This window comes from Crinia signifera, chromosome 8 (genome assembly GCF_055691185.1).
Source record: "Crinia signifera chromosome 8, ASM5569118v1, whole genome shotgun sequence".
Classification (NCBI taxonomy): Eukaryota; Metazoa; Chordata; class Amphibia; order Anura; family Myobatrachidae; genus Crinia; species Crinia signifera.
In genome coordinates, this window is record NC_139224.1 from 41,674,627 (window position 1) to 41,697,688 (window position 23,062).

The 23,062-nt window shown below is 39.5% G+C and overlaps 1 protein-coding gene across 12 annotated transcripts in view; it reads right to left on the reverse strand.

Annotated features, from left to right (window-relative positions):
* Nucleotides 1-661: 661 nt before the first annotated feature.
* Nucleotides 662-23,062, reverse strand: part of ERC2 (ELKS/RAB6-interacting/CAST family member 2) — an 875,436-nt gene continuing 853,035 nt past the window's right edge. For all 12 annotated transcript variants that reach the window (XM_083156222.1, XM_083156227.1, XM_083156223.1 and 9 more), the window contains one exon: nucleotides 662-9,855. The gene's annotated coding sequence lies outside the window, so the exon portion shown is untranslated. The remainder of the gene's footprint in view (nucleotides 9,856-23,062) is intronic.

The following is a 23,062-nucleotide window of genomic DNA, read 5'->3' on the forward strand; positions in this document are numbered from 1 at the left end:
TTTGCCTGTATATAATATTTTCTCCTTGCACATTAGATCCCTATAATTGTGCCCTTTACCAAGACATATAAACTAGCCTTCTGACTGCTCTTAAGTCCACTATTTATAGTAATAAGTAAAATAAAATATCTTTAGAGATGTTTCCCTCCACTTAGTGAATGGCACACAGCCTGGAAAGGTTCTGCTAACTGCACAGAACATTCTAGAACGTGTGTCCAGACAGTGAATATCTGGTAGGCATTCCACATCGCAGGCAGGTTGTTGTCAGGGGCTTGTCAAAACAATCCAAAGGTAAAAGGATCTTAACACTTTAACAAATAGGTTCTAATTTGTACCAATACAACAGCAATCCAGACTGGAATGTTAACAATAGATTATCAGGCTGCTATCTCCCTGGACTGTAGAAGGAATATACCGAGTTTAACATTTTGCCCTTGAAGGATGATTACTGTAATTTTTGAAAGTTGTATTCTCGTGTCACACACATTTTCCTAATGACATAAGCTGTAAATGACTTGGTGTTGAAGTGTCCCTATTACTGAAATTATACCAAGAGGTCCTAGGCCTAATGACAAGGTTAGATGGAGAGGAATTATCCACCTTGGCTATCATTTGTTCAGGTTAAAGCCATCAAACACTCAAAAACTCTGACTCAAAAATGTCCATAAGAAATCAACATTTATTGAATAAATATTGTATAAACAGGCTGACACAAGGGTATCTTTTACACGCAGATAGATGGAATGGTCCATATCTGTAACAACACGCACTAAACATTACATACAGTACAGTCATTATCGTGCCCAATGTTAATTTCTTAAGGTTTTCATATCAATTTCCATATTCACATATCAATATTACGATCCAGAACATGCCACTTTAAAAGTTAGAACAAGAAGCACTATCAAACAAAGGTGGAAGGTTTATTTTCCCCTTCCTGTGGGGTATGGGGGGGGGGGGGGCATACACACGATGTGGCAGAAAAACATCCAGACATCATCCCACACTGAAAAAAAATTCCCCCTTTTTTTTAATTAACTACAGACTTAGAGCATTGGTCATTTTTAATTAATAAACACTGTTTTTGTTTAATTAAAACTTTTATTTAGATTCTGTGCAGTCTGATTACAATTCTAATATTGCAAACAAAATGTACAGAAATAATACCAAATATATAGCAGCTGGCAAACTGAAAAGTTCAGAAATATCTAAATAATAATATTAATTATTATTATTAATAATAATAATTCAAATGTACAAGGAATGTTCCTAGTTCACAGTGTTTATTATAAGCCCCAAGATTTAGCGATTATAATACAGAAGATCATTCAGCATATCAGAAAAAAAAAATGTTCTCTGACGGGACAGTTGAAATGTAAATTTGTTACAGTCTTGCACCATTAATTATCAGAAAAAAAATGCCCTAAAATTGTACAATAGAGAAAATTGGCACATACATATAAATTAACTGTACAATTGTATCTCTGTCACTTAGAGTTTGTTAAAACTTGTTAACGTCTCATCTATTTCAAGTATTTTAATTGCAGAGCTAAAGTAAAAACCTGATTGAAAGGGGGTGAAATCAGACCCCCTCAGGGACAACAAGTTGTTTAAAATAATTGTTGTCTAGATGAAAGTGCAACACTTGTCATATGTTATAAAGAAATATTTTGATACCTTTTTGCCATACAACACACAATAACACAAATGACATATACATTTATAAATAGCTTCTCTCTATTACCTTGGCGTTACATTCTTCGGTATGCAATAATAAAGTAATTAAATAATATAGAGCTATATGAATATAATTTTGTGATCAGGGATACAGTAGCACTTCTAACTTTGCTAATAAAATAATACTTCTGAGTAATTTTCATAAAGTGGTTGGGAAACCCGTATCTACTGTATGTTCTCTTGGGTATGGGTGCCGAGATTTACTCTACTCTTGGGTATGGGTGCCGAGATTTACTCTACTCTTGGGTATGGGCGCCTAGATTTAATTATCTATTCCAAATGGCTGAGGTTTGCAGGCTCCCCACCTTAAACAGAAAGAATCTCTGGTACTTCTTTACTTTCACGGCGCCAGCATGGCGCCGCGCGTACTTCCGGGTTACGCTCGCCACTAACTAAGTAAAATAAACTAAGTTAACGCCATGCCAACATGGATAGTTCATACCTCCACAATCCATGTTGGCATGGAGTTGATTTTAATTAGCGTGGCGAGCGTAGCGAGCCACCGAGCCCGCAGCGTGGGCGAGCGAAGCGAGCCCCGCAAGGGGACTCTGACGCGCGGCACCATGCTGGCGCCGTGAAAGTACAGAAGTACCGAATCTCTCAACTTTGGTCTGGCTACTTATTATGTCAATATTTTAATAATTATGGCCAAGAAAATTAGTGCTGTATTTAAAAGATAATTCTCTCATAGCATTTTTTCTCTTTGCTGGATGTCTTTATGAAGAGTGGTAGAGATGGGTGCGGTATAGCACACCGACAGTCGGGATTCCGTCATTTAGCCCGATGTCGGAATCCTTACTGCTCGCTGCGGTGCGAGCACAGTGGTTTGCTACACTCGCCACCTATTTTATTCTCCCTCTATGGGGGTTGTGGACCCTCACGAGGTAGAATAGCTGGTGGCCGTCTGTCGGGTTTTTAGCAGTCGGGTCCTGGTTTGGGAAAGAGTGCAAGCAGTACAGGCAAAGTGTAATAGCAGCATATAATGTCTGTGTGAAGGTATATAGGTCTCATTTGGACACTACCAGATGACTTTTTGGGGAGTCTCTCTGAAGGATTTATAACAGCTGACATTACTGTATTGCATTACAGCTGACACTATGGGGTCGATCCAATTAGAAAGTGTAAATCACCATGAAACTTGATGAAATTTGCAATAAAATGCATGCTGCCCCATAGGGGTGGGAGCAATTTATAGCGAATTTGGCCCTGTGAAGGGTGCGAGATCAGGCTAATTCAGGTTCCGTTGCGAGCGCTTAAACGAGTACAAATGGAACCACTATACCCTGGCTCCAAAAAACACCAGGTGGAATGGGATGGTAATATACAGCCTAATTTACAATCCATTATTCTTGTGCAAGTGATGCTATAATACAGTGCTACACAGCACCATCTAGAGGTATTCACCTTTTAGCTTGTGTGTTTTTAATATGATGTTATTATTAATACATTTGTAAATTTGTATCTTTAGAACCGCGTATTGTTTTTCTTAAAACAGCCAGCGCTGGCACAATATTTCTTTTACAAATTGAACCTTGCCCCCTTTGCAAATAATAGGATCAACCTTTTTATTTTGAAGCTTTCATGGGCAGGAAAAAAGTCTTGATGGTCTCAGTCACACAAATGTTCCATGAAGTGACACTTGTGGATAAACAAATGCACACGAGTAAATCCTCTCCTTTGGTCAACGCTATGGTGTTGTTACATTTTGTCTTGATGGAAATATAACAAGACTGAGTGGAATTTTTTTGTGTGGATTTATTCATTCCTGAGTGCAGTTTCTTGGAATGTTTGTGTGTGCATGTGTGTATTATAGTTAGTCCAAGATCTAAATGAGGTCATGCCGCAGGTTTGTGGCAAGTGCACGTCAAACCTATGGTACAGAATAAATTTGGGAACGGGTGAGATAGAGAAGGTGGGGCTGGACAGAACAAGCGGTGGGTTAGGCTGTGGCTTTATTATATTGATTATCCTAAGCATTACTTTTTTATGTATGTGCATATCTTTGTTCCTTGCTCTTTTATACTGTTATACATTTTGGATGTGGATAAGGTTGTGATGCTGTTATCGGAGTGTCAGTGCTTTCATCGTGACTTGGTATGTGACGGGTCTGGACACTGCACGTGTGTGGTTCCATGATCGGTGGTCAAAGTGAATATTTTGGATATAAATGCTCATCCTCGGATGCTGTAGGCCACACTGGTGAAATTGAAAGCAGTGCTGGTACCCAAGTGACATGTTCCAACACATTTACTATTCAGCCGCTGGACAGCTCTGGTGCCTTCAGAGTCTGCAATGATATTTTGTGCATTTACCTTTTTACCACTTTTGATATTTTTATTTAGATAAAGTGCTTCTCTATATTATCTTTCTCATAACTAGATAACCATTAGAAGTTGGTTATGTCCTATTCTACACATCCTTGAGAAGAAGAGTTCAACACTTGTAGGGACAATAGAAGTATTTTCCTGGACAGGTATTTAATAATTACAATAGATAATTAGAGGATTTAAATAATCCACACAAAAATATCTGAAACGTGAGGTTTAAGGGGTGGCTGGGAGGTAAATATTAAATATAAATTGGATGGTTGAGGGTTCATTAAAGTTAATGAACCACTGGTGAAATAAATCAATGGAACCAATATAACAAAACTATTAATGAAAATATTGACCAATGAAAGGATAGATGTCTAGTGGTCAAGTGTACTGTTACAGTCTTAGCGATCATGGGCTTCAGGACATATTACTGTATATGGTACAGTACAGAAATGATGTACTTAACATCTACATGAGTTTAAACTCTACCCTCTCTGGTGACCCTGCCCTCTGCTGTCTCCCCCCATGCAGTTTCTGTGTAACGAGCCACCCCATTGCAGCTTCATACCACCCCCCTAATCCCATACATACCCCGGTAGCTGGTCTTCCTCTCTTAAGGCTGTCCCATCTCACTTAAAGTGGGAGCCATTGAGGTGGGTGCAATTTGGGATATGTGCACACGAAGTACACACAGACATATGGGTGTGGATTAATAGATTGACAGTCAATAGGTCAGAAGGTACAAAAGCTTGACAGTGTCATAAGGTTGACATGGAAAAGGGTAGACGTACAAAAGGTTGACAGGATGAAAATGGTTGACCAAAAAGGTTGACCTGTATTTAGGGGATTTTGGTGGATATTTTATATGTTTAACATATATGACCCAAATAAGTAGAAACACATCTCATCATGGGCTCACCTTCGCTACCCAGGTGGTTTGTTTTGCTGGCCACAAGGTTACTGAAGGTCATAGTTTGTGACATGGATTGTAAATTAAGCAAAAATTGTAAAAACATGCAAAAAAAACCTTGAAAATCATGTGTCAACCATACAGGTATGTGTCTCCACCATTGACATGACTTTTCAACCTGTCGAACTATTATAACGGTTGACCTTTTGTACTGTCTACGTGTTGCATATGAACATTTTGATCTTTTTTGACCTTTCATCTGTTGATCCAATGGACTGCCAATCGATCATCCACCACCCCAACCTATGTAACTGCTTTGGGGCTCATTTGTAACATGGAGCAGAAGACGCTATCTTCTGTACTATGTACATAGGTGCTGCATTCACAATGTACATATAATGCATGCTCAGAAGTAGGCAGGTACGGCTAGGGAGGGCCTCAGCAGCGCCTCTCCTCTCCTACCAGTCTTTTTCAATACTAGTCTCCCAGATCAGCTTTACCTAGACAGTCCTTATTTGTAGATGTAGGCCCAATTGTTAGATGATTTGCCAGTTTGTCCTTCCACTCTGTGCCACCTTCTGCTCCTCAGAGTCTCACAAAGAGACAGCTGGGAAAACTTGTCTCTATATGCAGGGTCACAGCCAAGTCGGGTTGACAGATGCTGGGACAATTTTAGTTATAGTGAACGTCCCATTCATTTATATATCCACAACAGCACAAACACCACAACTATAAATAAGGCCACTAATTCCTGTAGTATAGTTTTTATATATGTTTTTCCGTACAACAAAACTCACCTCTTACACAACCACATGTATACTAGAATACGATTGGAAGTTTTATGCATAACGGAGAACCAAAAGAAAAAACATTATTTTATTTCTGATTTTAGATTCCATGCAGAAATGTTTTCCAAACAGAAAATTGATAATTCAAATGATTACGTCCTATCCTGTAGCAGTGAGATCTCTGTTGTTTGCATGATATTCTGGAACAGCAAAGTTTATCGCATCCGTGATACAAACACCTAACAGCTGCTTAGCAGGAAAGGCCGTGGGACTCTTTATGAGAAGTGCAAAGGTTTTTGGAAAAGTTTGGAGAAGTGTTTTTTTGGTGTTGTCAGGAAACAAAACTACAAATGCCTCATAAAACCTAATTGTACTTATTTTATACCCAGAATCTCTGTCCCTATTTCCTACTAAACAGGCCCCATGTATGATGTGCAATGTCCTCCAAAGGCTCTGAGTAGGATCTATCCTTTTTCTGCGCTCACGCTAGTAAAATCATATGTATTTGGGAAGCTTAAAGTGTTTATAGTAATCCGTGTCAATCTGTAACCAACATCTGTCTTGTATGGGGAAACGGTCATTTGGTAGAGTAAGTTGGTCTACACCATTAGGTCGACATTCTGAAAGGTCGACATGGGTTTAGGTCGACACAAGCATTAGGTCGACATGGGTAAGGTTGACAGTCAAAAGGTCGACATGGGGTTTTTCACTGTTTTTGGACCCTACATGTGCCGACAGGCGATATCTCATGCCCTACCATCCACTAGGGCATGGAGGGAGAATAAAATAGTGTCTGAGCGTAGCAAGGCACCATGCCCGAAGCACGGTGAGCGCAGGGAGTCATGCGAGGTGACGCGGTGCTACGCCTCAGTGTCCATGTCGACTATGTCAACATGTCGGCTAAAAAAAACAGTGAAAAACTCCATGTCGACCTTGCCCATGTTGACCTAATAATTGTGTCACCTAATGACCTGTCGACCTAAACCCTTGTCGACCTAGAATCATGTCGACCTAGACCCATGTCGACCTTTCTGCATGTCCACCTAATGGTGTTGACCTAATGACTGTCGACCATCTTGCTGTAGACGAAACAATATAAACCCTTGCATGGGTTTATATTCCAAAGAAAATCTCTGCGCATTTAACTACAATAGACATGATATCCAAACTGGTGTACATTTTATTTTTACTAAATGCAGCACTATAATAGGGGTACAGATGATTATGTTCTGTGCATAGAACTGTGTACAAAGGCCTAACTGTAACTTGTAGCAGTAACAGAACACTGTCTACATTGCAAAGTTGCAGCTGTTATCACTAAACCTTTTCTCCCTGTGGGCCAATATATTAAGACCAAAAATGTGGTCAGTCCCCTGGAAACATCAGTATTTGTCGGATGAATGCATGTGTGATCATCAGGGCTATATCAGGATGCATCTGCTGCGGACCCCATCAGTTTCTATGGGGACAAGGAAGTGCTCAATTTATCAAGCAAAGTTTATTGGTAGGGATGGACATCATAAGCCCACCATAAAACAATGGCTGGGCTTCCGCCATCGAAACCCTATATAATATGGTAACTACCCATCGCATCAAAAGAATTCTACATAAGAAAAAAAATAATAATTTTGTTCCCACATGCGCAAAAAAATGTTAACAGTTAAATGTAGATGTATTTTTTGACATGGGATGGCCATCACTTTCACACCAATCGATGGCGGCTATCCTTGAAAAGCCACCATCTTATTTCGCTAACATTGCAAGAAAAACATTGATGGTGGAAATCATTGTCTATCTTTATTTTTGGAGCTTGGCCTTATTAGATAATGTCATCTTTAGATGGTGAAATGGTCGATGTAGCCTACGGCAGACATAGCCAATTTTTTGTTTTCAGAGAGGGGTCCATTTTGTAGCTTTGCCGACTATAAACTGGTAAAGCAAATATTGGCCAAACGTTAGCAGGTAGTGTGACAATAAATACAGGGGCATTATACATATATCACTTGTCAGAGTCGGTTTTATACAACAGAAAAAGCTTTCTGCTAATTTTGTATATAAAAATATATTTGTGCCCCCAATACATTTTTCTATATGGTCTGTCTTTATAGATGATATTACTATTATATAATTATTTTATGTAAATATATTTTTTTCTCATTTGCTTTACAAACATCAAAAACATAGCGGGGAAGTTTAGTATTATAGCAAAGGAAAACACACCAAAAAACAGTGAACATAACCAGCACAGGAGCTTAATGCTTTGTTATTTCAGCCATTTTGACGAAAGGTACCAGGTGAGGTAGCCATTTTGGGCACACTATAGAGGTTACCCCCGGTGGAAAAGGCAACGTCTAGAAGATATTGTACAAAATGGGGAAGTTGCAGTGTACTAAAGCTAGATTAGATCTTTTACATAACAATCAGTTCCAAGTATTTTTCATCCCATATCTCAGGGTGGCTACATTTAGGTTTGATATAGTCATACAAGATTTATTTGTGTTTGTCTATCACCAAGACCACTTTTTTGTGTTTTTGATGATCCTCAGGACCTAGGCACAGAGGGCAAAGCTGCATTGACCAGTTAAGGAGTGGTCATCATACTTTTGTGGGAGGGCATGACTGCATCTCCTTTGTAGGCCGTATGGGCGGGTACACTGAACCCTTCTTCCTGTCTCTCAGCATACCTGAAATTCCTATCTCTTGGGTCAAAATTCTGCAGTTTTTCAGTGAGCCCATAATAACATATAATGAACACATTACTGCACTGCGCCTGACCTGCCCGTATGGCCAAAAGAAATACAGAAGGATGATGAACTTCCACATTGAATATCCGTTAACTCAATCTATCAATATATTCTCATTTTCACTAGTATCATTAAAAACCATTAGTTTGCATGAATTGAAAACATCCATGTGCCTATTTCTGGTGGTCTAAAGGGATTGGGTCAGCCAGTAGAGGCGTCTGGTTTTGCTACAAGATGGGAGTGTCACAGGCACATCTGATGCTTTTATGTTTTAGGGGGGCTGGCTTATTTGTCTGTATTGATAAAACGGAATGAACAGACATGTAAAACACACACATATACACCCACACACCGACACACACACAATAAATAAATCTGTTTTGCATGTAAAGGTTTCTTGAGTCCCACTATACAAATGATTTTTTCACATGCAAAAATACAAATTAAATTTTTATTTTTTTTTTTTACCGAAGAATCGGGTGCAATGCAATGCATATTAATTCTCAAAAACGTCCACATGATAACGTTCTGACCACTGACGCTGCTACTCGTCACAGCGTGACTCAGAACGTCACCACCTTATTTTGGACATAGAAAAATCATTGTGTTCTCCAGTAATCACACTTTCAAATTGTGACTACCTAAGCGCATTATGTTTTGGAACCATTACTTTAGTTCAGATATCCCATGCATTGTCAGAGAAACATGCCACTTTTTATTCACGCTCCTTTTAACCCCTTCACTGCCTTACGGGGGGGGGGGCCTGCAAAGAAAATATGAATTGCAGAATGTGCAGAGATCTCTGGCAGTAAGGGGTTATTATTGCATATATATTGATTAGATTGTCCAACCTGGCCCAGAGCAAATCGGGAACTTTGTTTTGTAATATTGGTATAGGCCACCTGTTTTAAGGCTGTGCGAAGCAGATACTGTACAACAAACAACTCAGGCCACTGAATGCATATAAAATCCGCTTTGTTACCTTTCGGGAACCTGAAGCCCATCGCTACAACATTACCAGAGGATGGAGGAGAGGATTTAAATCTTTGGAATGCTTTTTTTTTTTTCATACACCTAATGCTTTAAAGACGGCAGTTTGGATTGTTGGCAGAACTGGTATTGTACAGTGCTCATCACCAATATGATTTACACTCTGGTTGTATGAAAACTTCCTGTGGGTTGTGTCATGACCACAAATGAATCATACAATACACATTGCTTCATACTGCGGATATCTGTACATGTGAACACAATCCAACAGCCACACATCAGCTTCAGATGCCGCAACAGCCAGGACAAAATCCGCATCGGATCATTGCTGGGGCTGATTCACTTCTTTGCTGAATCTTGCTGTTCCTTAACTGGAAAGAGATGAAAAGATTTGTCTTGTTATTAATGGAGCAATGGATGAGGTACTAGTCTGTTTTACATCAGATAATCAGATAAAAATGAGAAGACGCAAAATTACCCAGCATGGGGCATGCTGTGCGCTTTATATGTTGTGCTGGATGGATATACAATAGGGTTCAGTTTGATTTACCTACAGTCAAAATACCGACCACCAATGGCTGATGGTCAAAATACAGACAAGGTCAAAATACCAACAAATAAAATGTTTTTTTTTCTTCACTTTTTTGGGGTGTTTATGTCTACATCGTCATGCTTCAGGCACGGTGCCTCGCTGCGCTTGGCACACTATTATATTCCCCCTCCACGTCCACTGGGATGGTTAAGCATTTTGACCATGTCGGCATAATGAATGTCGATATTTTGAGTGTGTTGGTATTTTGACCGTCGGTCAATGGTGGGCAGTGTTTTGACCGGACGGGATTTTAACTTTAGGTAGATTGACTGCATCCCATACAATGTTATATTTTTACAATGTTTAGAGTTCCAATCTACATGTGAGCCTGCATCTGCAATGGCCCTGGCTACTGTAATTACACCCTTCTGTTCTGTATATCAACAAATAACCCAACCATGTCTAATTTCAGGTCTGCTGCTCTTCGTTTCACAGAAAAAAAAAAAATCTGTGCTGCTGATTTCCTGTTCCAGAAGCTGCCATTCTATTTTCTCTGCATTATAGTAATCAACATTACTTTAAAAAACTATCCCAATCTAGGTTTTAGAATAGATATTCAGGGGTCCATCCAATTAGCTGCAAAGTAGAGCAAGTTGCTGTTGCAACAGAGTGGAAACCATAGCAACAGCACATTAAAGTGCACCTCTCGTGACCCAATCTCGCCCTGGACTATTTCATGCAGCTGTATGGTGCTGGGAATAAATTAGGTGAGTCTGGAACTACTGTAAGTGCAACGTACATCTTCACTTACTTGTGGGGTGAGTCTACATGAATTGATCCCTTTGAAAGAACTACAGCCTAACACATTAAGAAAAGTTTAATAGGATATATAACCATATATGGCATACCCTCCAAATGTACTTTTTGGGCAGGTACAGTACCTTTTTGGGGGGTCTCTAAATGCCCATTGTAAGTATAGGAAAGGGGCATGGCCATGCCCTTTACCCGTGGCCACGCACTCTTCCTGGATTTGTACCAGTTTTTGCTCTTCAGTTGTTGGAGGGTATGATATGGTACAAAACCCTGTAATACAGGTGTCTGCCCAAAATCATGTAAAACAATGGAAATTACGACTGTAATGTAGCAATCATTATCCACTCATTAGGTAGCAGGTGTGAATGAGTAAACAAATGAATGAATGAACAAATGAATCAATGAATGACAAATAACCTATGGGATATTCTTACTGCAACTTTTACAAAACTAAAAGTGCTGGTGTAGACTATAACAACCAATCAGAGCCTAGCTATCATATTCTGGAATGTACTGATAAATGATAGCTAAAATAGAATTGGTTGCCAAGGGCAACAGATCCACCTTTAAAAATAAGTTTCAGTAAATCTACTTTCATGTTTTCTTCCTCTTACTAAGGGGTACTTAGGGGTACTGCTTATGGTAGTAACAGTAAGAGGGCCAGATGCACTAAGCTTCAGAAGTAATAAAATGGATAATGATAAAGAGCCAGCCAATCAGCTCCTACCTGCCATGTCACAGACTGTGTTTGAAAAAAGTCAGGCAGGAACTGATTGGCTGGTTGTTTATGACTCTCCATTGTATCACTTTTGAAGCTTAGTGCATCTGGCCCACTGGGAGAAGTCCTGTTCTATTAGAGTTAAGGTGAAGGTTTTTCCATGTTTAAGTCTGATGACGTAATTAGGGGGTTACTGTACATGAAAGATATTATTTGATGAGGTTCTGGCTAATTAGCAATTGGGATTACAAAGGCAGGGGTTAATTGTATAATTATATTGAATTGGGTTTGACAATGATGCTAAAGTAGTTAATAGGTTTTAAGGTGGATTAGTTAACAACACAGGTGATCATTAGTCTATATTATATGGCAGTAACTAACAACTACTCCAGCTACTATATGGAGGTCACAACTACTCTGTCTACTACAGCAGAGAAGGCAGATTCCAACAAAACAGATCCTACTTTAAAACAAAAGAAGTCAGATCTTTTTTGATGGAAATGGCTGCAGTTTGTCGAATTCACATTAGTTTTTCGACAATTCACTGCCGTTTTTGCATACACGCCCAACTTTCCGACAGTTGATAGCCGGAACATTGAATTACGGCTGTCGAGTTTCAGTTGAGCTGGATGAAAATGGCCCGGGATTCGCTGTCATGTTGTATAGAATTACATAAACTTGTAGGAACATTATCAGAATTTAAGCAGATGACAATAGAGACTTTAATGGGATATAGACAGCAAAAACATTCAATCATTCTTCAAAACACAAATTAAAAAAAGAAAAATCAGTTCCAGCCAGCAGATTACACAGAAAATGACAGGTTTTTCTGATAAATGAGGGGAGCCGGCCCCTCTCATCTCCCAGTACAGGTATGTGAGTGTCTTTGTGATGTGAGCGCCAGCTCCATGCCCGGGGCTCTTCCTGGCCAATTACAACATATCTGAAGTTGCAACATTATCCTCTTCCTAGAAGAGCAGGGAGATCACACACACAGCACCTACTCCGGCCTTTTCTAATGATTTCAGATGCTACCTTAAATTCCTTTCCATTTATAGGTGAGAGTAAAAGAATAGATGTACAAAAACAATTTCTGACAACTGCTTGCAAAGCTATTAAACAGCCCGGCCTAGGTTTGGATGGAAGTTAAAAGAGAAAGGAATATGTGTATGTGGCATCTGGATGTGTAATAGGTGGATGATAAACTGCTATCTATATATGTGATATCCTCCAGGAGATGTAACACAGTCACATTGTTCTCAGCTGTTTAAACTTAATTTTATTAATAAAATGTGATTCTCATGAGCTACTGTGCCATGAAAGACAATGGCTGGAATCTAAAAAAGGGCTTTTATTAACAGCATTGTAAGCCCTGTTGAAAGCCCCTATCCACCCACGAACAGGAATAAATGAAAACATAAAAATCATAGCTTTCCCGTTCTGCAGTCTCGGCCTCTCCACATGTTTCCACACAGTGAGTGGCTGTCTGCTCTATGATTGGTGGATGGCTCAAGCTCAAGCCATCCACCAATCAGCATACGGACAACCATTGTCTGGCTGCAGACTGGAAGGGAATGCTGTAATTGGGGGTAATTCCCAATCAGAGAGGCTGGGCAGCATTCTCTAACTGCCTTTTAAGAAGCTCTGCAGGCACAAGCCTAAGGAGTCTCCCCCCTGCCCATCCCTGCTCAAAGACCCCCAGAATCATGGAACCCATTGAGCTGACCAGTAAGCACATGCATTACGATTTTCCTAATCTAAACCAATGTGATTTCAAACTATTCCTACAATGTACTTTCCAGCATACCTCTTTCTTACAGACTGTCTGGTATGCGGTTATAGACCAGGTGAACCAGCACGACCTGTATGGCATACCTCCCAACTTCAGAATTACAAGTTACAGAATTGTAACAATGGAGCAGATGTATTAAGTTGGGTGAAGTGATAAAGTTGTGATAAAGCAGTGATAAAGGGTAAGGTAATAATGCAACATCCAATCAACTCCTATCATTTTTCAAACACAACAGATTGGCTGGTGCATTATTCACCTTCACTTTATCATTTCTTTATCACTATTTTATCACTTCACCAGGTTTAATACATCTGCCCCAATGTACCCAAGGTCCCTCACATTTAATCACATCCCCAGTTTAACACCTGCTTCTCAGACCAGTAGCGGTTGGGACATAATTCCAACATTTTCTGGACCATTATACAGAGATATGTTTAGAATTGGAGGAATTAGGTGATTTATTTACAGGCTCCCAGTGACAAATCTCTACTGATATGCGTGAGTCATGACCACTGTGCCATTTTCCAATTGGTTTATGGTGCAAGCAGCGGTGCTGATGTGGGACTCCGGAAAGGTAGGTAATTGAACATAGGTGCAGGGTGCGCCATGTCAGCCCACTTGGACCCATCACCTATTGTAGTTGCCCATATAGACTTGGGTCCCATCCCAAAGATATCTCAAATATGCAAATATTCCAAGATATGAAACAATCTGAAATCCAATTTACTTCTGGTCACAAGCATTTTGGATATGGGAGATTCAACTCTTACTTACTGGATATTATGGGGGTTATTCAATCTTTGCCGATATTTCCCAACAGGGGAAATATCGTCACTTACCTATTCAATGCTCCCATTAATGACAGCATAGTGTCATAGTGTCAGATCCAACTTTTTTTAAAGTCGGATCTGTTTTGTCGAAAATGGCTATGGGTTGTCAAATTCACAGACGTTTTATGACAATCCACAGCCATTTTCACCAATCCATGGACTTTCAGACACTCAACAGTCAGAACTTTGAATTTCCGACTGTCGAGTTACTATCGGATCAAACAAAACAGCACCTATGCAAATTAATTGGAAGAGAAGACAAAAAGAAACAGAAATGTTAAAGAATATATGTTCTAATACAGTATCACTTGGCATATCTGCCAACATTCCTGGTTAAAAAAATTAGGGCAAATTAGGCAACACCGCCTATCCATCCAACCTGACCATTTTCAAGGTCACACCCATTTCCCAGTAAGCCATCCCCATTATGGATGTCTAATATAAAATGAAAACTAAACAAAAAAGCTCAGTTAGTGTTGCATCTTAATATATCTTCATTTGGCTTAAAGGCAACAAATCCTGATGGATAAAATGATGTTAGTGAAATCATATTAACATTATACCAAAATGGATGATAAAACATTTTCTATAATAATGGATCATTGGGCAATTACATTGTTTAATAGAAACCAATCTGAAGAGAAGGGCACCTGAGGTTACTTACTCTTAGAGGAAGCCAGGCTCGTGTTATGCGAGAAGGAGATGTATTTTTTAGACCATGTGCTTGGTGACACAGGCAGAGATCCAACAATGAATACCGGCCAGGGTCCGCGCCACCACTAGGCAGCCTTAGGCATTTGCCTAGGGCGCCGGCCACTGGAGGGCGGAAGAAAGGAGCATGAGGTCCCGTCCCCCCATGGAGGTATACCCCCCCCTGCGATGCGGTGGGGCCCGCCCAGCATCACCCGGCACCATCTCCCCATGTAGCGATGCAGCAGTGGCCGCATCAAACCCTCCCGATGGAGCGGAGGTGACCGCGCTGATCCCCCCTCTCGCCTCCCCTCCCTGCAATGCCCGGGCTGTACCTCACCTCACCCGGGAGGGGAGAGGGGGGGGGATCAGCACGGTCACCTCCGCTCCATCAGGGGGGGGGGGGCGCACGACGGGGGCGGCGACGGCCGGACCCCCCCTGCACGAAGCAATGGCCGGCGCGGGTGAGCACCGGGGCGTCCCCCCCGCCTGGGGCGCTCCGGTGCCGTGCACCGGCCCTGATACCAGCTAAGCCAAAAACAAAATCTTAAAACAAAAAAGCTGCCTCGGGTGCATGGAGATCTATTCATGAACATTTCCTCGGATGCATTGAGATGATGATTGGACAGGAGACAACTAGAATTAAATGATTGCCACTTTTTTACCATATTTGCACTTTTGTCACTGTCATTCAACCACACTAGTTGTGCCTTATGTATCCAATTCTTTTAACCAGAATGTTGACTTGCTGTTCAGTTGCACCATACATTCATGAGGGAAAATGTACACAGAATTGGGGGCACATTTAATTAAATACAGTTAAATGTTAAGTAACAGACAATGGGGTAAAGTTAAGATATCAATAGAGGCTTGGCTATTTGAATGTCTTTTATAATGTCAAGCACAGAAACCACCAAATGTTTTAAGCCACTAGAAAAATGATGTGGCCAATCAGAAGGAGAGGAATCCCAATCTATACACTTTAATGATCAAGTGATCTGTCCCATCATGGTCATGCACAGTGAGAGCAGGGGTGCATAATGGCCCCTAATAGTCCACAGCAGTAATGGAGAAAGGACAGAAGCACCAGTAATGTTAGTTAAGAAGGGATGAAAAGAGCCTAGAGCAAGGGCTATGCTGAAATTGCCCAAAACATGATTGGTCCATTTTACTAGTAAACTTATTATGTGGGAATTTGTTATATAATTACGATAGAGAAGAATAGGACAATATTTTATTAGTATTATATGGCAATAATAATGTTTACATTTCTCAAGTGAGCAAAAAAAAAGTAAAATGAATTGTTAATATGTGAAAAAAAAAACCTTTTCTTGACTTTTAACAGAAGGTCCCTACCTCACCCAAGCTGTTCAGCTCATAATCCAGATGTTTCACTTTGCCATTAGCTGGTGATCACATACATGTTAAGAACATTAAACCATTAACCTCTTCTCCAAATTTCCAAGCCCAACACACTGAAATTGGGTATCTATCCGGGTTCAGAATTACCAATCTTACAATGGGAAGATCCATTAATATCCCTCCACAAAAGCTTTAATAGTTGAAGCTTAACTACACACATCTGTTGTTCCGATGCTGCGGCTGCATCCGAAGTGGTGTACATGCATGCAGTTGCCTACAACTGCCATTACACAACATTGTTTATTTGAATTCATATAACAAATGTGAGCAATGCTGGCCTTTTTAGCCGATATTTTGCATCTCTCTCACAGAGATGTTGGCATTTTTAGCGGATATTTTTGCACATCTCTCAGGTGTTGGCCATCAAAGGGTCAAGTGACCTTTGAAAAGACGTGAATAATCGGTGTTCGCCCATTAGCCTTGAAAGTAGTGCAGTCAGGTAGTTAAAAGGTGATAAATAAATTATAAGTAGAATCTGATTGTTTTCTATAGGCAAATTATTAACTTCTATAAACCATCACTTTAGTAAATATACCTCCAGACATTTTATCAAATCATATACACATACTATGTATGTATTTCCAAGTACAGTGTATAACATAATATGAACAGCTAAGCGATCTATTGGAACTGCAGCCCATTAAATATCTTTTTTTTTTTATTGTGGCTTATTGTTAAACAAAATTATTGCTACAATTTAACAAAAAAAGTAATTACAAAGACCGAGACGGACTTTCAGTTGCACTAATAAACGAAAAGGGTGAGATACATTAAGCCTTGAAAAAGTAATAAAATGGAGATTGATAAAGCACCAGTCATCAGATCCTAGCTGTCATTTCTTAAACCCAGCCTGTAACATGGCAGGCAGGAGCTGATTGGTTGGGTTGTTCATCACTCTCCATTTGATCACTTTTCAAACTTAGTACATCTGGCCCTAAAAGAGAATAGATGTTATGTAAAAAATACTTTGAAATGGTAATTTTGATATCCTGAGATGCGATGACAAAACAGATATCATGGCAATACAAGAATGTCCGCAATAATTATATTATAATAGGCTTCCACATACAAAGGTATGGTGAATCTCTTTCCTGCACAGTTTATTACAACAGGGTTTTATCTGGTAACTTGGGGACATTTACTAATATGGGAATTCTATTTCACATGGGATGTTGCTATGGGCAACCAGATACTATCTATAATCTTTCTAGAAGGTGCTAAGTAAATAAGAAGTAGATTCTGATCTACTGATTCTGGTTACCTAGAGCAACATCCAATGTGAAATAGAACTCACATCTTAGTAAATTTTACCCATTGTTTTTCTCAATTGGGTGAAGTAGAGCTTTTCATCCATTCATAAATCTGCCCTTAACCCCTTCAGTGGCAATCCCGAGAATTTTCCGGGCTGTGCCTCAGTGCCCAGTCTGGCAAGCCCAGAAAATTCTCGGTATTGGCACTGTTTAGAGCTGGGCAGTGCTGCTGAGTTCACTCACTGATCTCAGGCAGCTTCGGCACTGCCCGGCTCCCTCCCCTCTGCAGCGCCTCCTCCTCCCCCCTCCTCCTCCCTCCTCTCCGGCTTTTGTATTGTCCTGTCCGGTGCCGGCTTTTGAAAAGCCGGCTGCCGGAAGCAGGGACAGGGCGGCGGTGAGCAGGGACGGGCAGCGGCTGATTCTCAGTTCAGCCGCGCTGTCTGGACCCAGGGAGAGTGTGGTGGGTTTTTTCCTTAAAGAAAAAAACCCACCAATGAAGGGGTTAATGTTTAGGGGTATATTTACTATAGGCCAATTTCCATACATGTTTATCATTTATAAAGCAATTAAATTATTATAAATAAAATCAATCTTATGTTTCAGGGCAAAACAACATTTTCTAACAATTAAAAATGAATATAAAAAATGTCTGTTAGTAAAGGAGAACTCAGTGATCCCAGAGGGTTTATTCAATTAGCCCTGATAACTGGAAGCAAGAGAAAAAGATCCCTGATAATTGACCATGAACTTATCACCGAATTTGTTTTTCACATAAAAAATGTTAATTTATTGAGCAAAATAAATATGACTCAACTGAATTGCCAGGTAACACCACTGGGCAATAAATTGCGATACTGTACAGTAAGTCCCTTTTTTGGCTCAAAAACTTTTTTGTGATCACTTGAATTCTCTCCTTTAAAATTATATGTATTTCCATAAATTGTACTTTTACAATGCATTCAAACAGGTGAGCATCATGTTCATTTTTAAATATATATATATAAAAAAAACACATTATATTCATATTTTGAATGATTTTTGCACGCTTGTAAGCACTGCTCGACAATGTCGTGTTTATTACATACCTACAAGGTTATAATCCTGCCTAGCAGGAGAATGGGCAATTTCTGAATAGCTTCATTCAGAGGCCTATAAAGTCACTCAGCTGTTTTTCTACCTTCCTTTCAGCCTCAGCACCAGAATCTTACAACTCAACACTAGAAATAGCATAAGCTGCTCTATTTTCTTTAACATAAGTCTAATAGGAATGTGGTTACTGTTAATATTTCTTTTACAAATAGTATTTTAAAGTTCCTTAAGGCCAGAATAAAAACAACAAATGCCTTTCTAAAATGAATCAGTTTAGTAATCACTGTAAAGTTATTTACTTGCTGTTGTTTTAATTATATACTATTCTAAAATTTTAAATATAAAATAAATAAGGAATTTAAGAAAAAATACAGTCAACTGTAGTCTACAACAAAGGCTTAAGCCATTTTATTTTTTTAGCCCTTCAAAATATAATATATAAAGAATTTTAAAAAGAATTTAAAAAAGAATACTTTAACATTCTATTATTGAAACTGATCTGCGAATTATATTGATGAATTAAGACCTGTTCAAAAATAAAATGAAATAAAAAACATTTTCAAACTTCAGTGTCGGTGACATGCAAGGTTCTAGATGAGGAGTTCAGGCAAAATGTAATATATAATTCACATTTAGGGAATTCGCTTATGGTCTTTGGCACTAAGCCATGGTTCCTTGTTAAAAATTTGTTAAATGTGTTTGGCATTAACACAAAAACAAAGTAGTCATTTGTTACAGTGCTATTGCCATGTATTCATTTAAAGCACAGATGCATGCTAGCAAAAACAAATAAAGAAATAAAAGGTTAATAACATGTATTTCATTTTAAATGATGTACAATGACTTGGGGTGCGTCATCATGGTACCATTCTAACTATGCAACTATCCTAATTATCACATTCCTTGATTATAAGCCTAAAATAAAAGTGTACAGGGAAAAAAATAGATATTATACTAGAAAGTGAAAAAAGATACAATATAATATTTTTAATAAACGAATACTACAGATATGATGTTCTCCCTATTTTCTTTATATTTTCAATCACATAATAATTTATATATCAATTCAAGAATAGCTTAAAAAAGAACAAAAAGACTACCAAGTAAATTTAACTGAAAACATTTAAAACATAAGTATACAAACAGAACAGTAATATTTTCCACTACATGTTCAGTGGATCACAAAATAAATGCAAATTTCCAACAACAATAACCACAATAACAAAAAAAAAAAAACCTTTGTGAAAGTAAATTAACTTATCCCCACCCCCCCTAATTGGACCACAATAATAACATTTAAAAAAAATCAGTTCTACTTTAAGCTTCTGATGGCTATGGAAATATATCTTGTATATGGATATAAAGCACATTAATTAAATGACACACCTGTCTTTGGCTTTATCAACTAATATTATTGGTGGTATAACTGTTGGCCCAAAATTTATACCACATAAGCGTACACATGGATGTTTCTAAAAGTATTGTAAATAGATGTCTGAAGTGTAAATTTAAATCTAGTATTATTTCATTCATTTTATAACTTAATACAATGGATAAAGTATAATTATTGTTTATGATTTATTGACCTAAATTACTTTGTATTTAAGTTTGTTTTCACCCACTTGCCATTTTCCAGTCCCATATAAATGGACCACAGGAAGGGTAATAATACCCTAATAATGTTTTACCTAACACCATGACAAACTGTAGTGTTTGCATTAAGCAAATATTTGACTTTTATTACTATATTTTGTTTCTGAAATGTAACCAAATGAATTAAGTATGTGTACAAAACATCATTTAAACATGATTAATAGTTTATGGATTGGTAAAACACAATGATTAAAAAATAAAAAAATAATGCTTAACAACCGTATTTGATATGAGTAGTCGCTTTTGTTAAGAGTTGGATGTCAATTACCAGAGTCAGAAATGCGCTTGAGAGGGAAAAGAACGGTTGAGATAATGACCAAAAAATGTGTAATACATGTAAAAGTACACAGTCATTCTCATGAGTCAGTTGTCTACAGAATCCCAAAAACAGCAGTAAAGCACTTCTTCTTCCTGTTAACTTGTGAATGCGAAGGACATACTGTAGGAGCAGATTATGTGGGATATAAATTGCAATAGGAATAGATCAAGAGGATTTCAGCTTAACATGTATGTACCAAAAAAAGTAGTCAGCATCTGTGCATGCGCCAAATCAGACTTTGGGGTCCATCTAATTCAGTGCAATAATTGCGTCGTTACGGAAGCAGCCGCACTTTATGGTTGCCCAGATTCACACAAGAGTGTTCACTTCTCCCTAGGGCTTTGAATACTTTTGAGCAAAGTGGGGTAAAACCAGCCTGCAGAGGAACTAGGGGCGTGCACTTGAGCAGTAAGCAACAGCACAGCCACAGCTTGCTTCCTTGGCCTTCTCTATGTGCAGAATGGAGGGTTTGGTGTGAATCACCCTGTGAGGGAGGGTTTCAATCACTCTTTCACCCTGAATGAGAAAATTGTCAGCTCAAGCAGAACATGACATGGCAACATCTCCTTCTTTATTTTCTCTGATCTCTGATATCTGAACCATAATCTGATATCAGATTAATATTCATTTGGGCAACTGTACTTAATACCAGGTATTATAGACCTGTATCTTTATTTCCAATGGACACAAATCTGCAGAGGTGCAAAGAGCTGTTTGCCAGCATTCGGCTAGTCGCTTGTACTTGATGCTGGGGGGGGGGGGGGCAGAACACAACAGATGAGGCCCCATAGCAGACATACCTATGGTAGTTACGCTCTTGGGTGCTTGAATGCTGCTCATTACTAATCCTTTCTGGTCTGCTTGATGCTCTTTCTAAGTAGGTCTGACATTGAAAGCTTATGATTGGGAATCTAAGGTTAAGGATCCAGAAGCGGGTACATGGCTAAAGGAAGCCATTTGGTGAAGACCATTGCAAATGTCAAAGCCACCAGGTTGTGTACTGATAAGATAGGTGTATCTAAAACGGGTGTAATGTATATGGTGCATTCAGGCTCCACGGTCCAGGGGGGCCCAAACACCGCACTCCCTGCACCGGTATCGCCAGCCTCCCACTATCCTCCATAAGGAGGCACGCGAGCACCCCATTCGTTCCGACAGAGCTCTCCATCGCCTCCCTGCCGGTACCCGCCGCCTCCCCGCACCTGCCCATCTCCTTGAAGTGGAGATGGGCAGGTTTTCCGCTCCCTGCCGCTGAGTGATTTGCATGTCCCAGTCAGATGGAGCGCCTCTCCGCTGGCGATTGCCAGTGGGGGTATTCTGGCTATTTCCGGTGCTGTATGACAGGCGCTACATCTGTAACATTGCTTAACACAAGTAAACACAGCACAGATTTGTCACGCATGTTAATTTTTTTCTCGCAGTAGAGACAAATTCTGGCATTCCAGTGAAAGAGACATTTCCACTGACAGCCCCTAATTTGAACATTGCTGGCAGGTACTTTCTCTTTAGAGAATATTTTGTATCCTTGTCAATTAAAACAGCAAATCTCTTTACATGTCCATACTCATGGAACTCATTTAACATTTTACCCAACGGCTCTATTTAGGAACAAAAATGCTTAATAAAGAACAAAATGCAGTCTATGCATGTAAAAAAAACATAAAGTAAATTGTTAGTTATCACTATATACCGCATCGATTTGATGCGATATATAGCTATGATAACTATTAATTTATATATACTTACCATTCTGGCGATGCAATCCGGTCTCCAGGGCTCCAGCGGTGTTGTCTTCTCCAGCGGGTCCTTTGCAAAGTGTGGAGCGGTAGAAAGGTCCTGTTTAGGGATGGCCATTGACCGTCGATGATTAGAAATCATCTATGGTTTATGGCCAATGTTGAATAGTTTTGTCATCGATGGGGGAGAACCAGATGGTTTCCCACCATCAATGTCAAGCTTAAATTAATAGTTTAGTTTTTGCTTTCTCCCCAAGGTGCTGGGACACAGAGCATAGCTCCGCCCTCGGCACCCACAAAGCCCCACCCCCACATTTTGATTGGCCAACAGACCAACCAATCAAAGAAAATGGATGACCATCAATATGTAAAAACATTGATGGTCATCCATTGAACATTTCTACACTATCGATGGCAACCATCGATGGCAAAAGCAATGATGGCCATCCCTAGTCCTGTTCTGTGCATTAACCAACGGAAGAGGTCAGGGGTGGCTGTGGGGGCTGCTGGGAAGTCAGAGGGTGGAGCTAGTGTCAGGTGCCGGGCAGATAGCAGGGAAACATTGAGATTTCCCTGCTGAATTGCAGTACAAATTACGCCATCCTAAAATAGCTTTCCATTCTTTCATGAATCACACTCATTATATAAAAGTATTGTGATGCGATTGAGGCACAGATTGGGGATGCCGCTGGAGAAGTCACAATAACCTGCTCAGTGAATAGCCCTAAGCACTT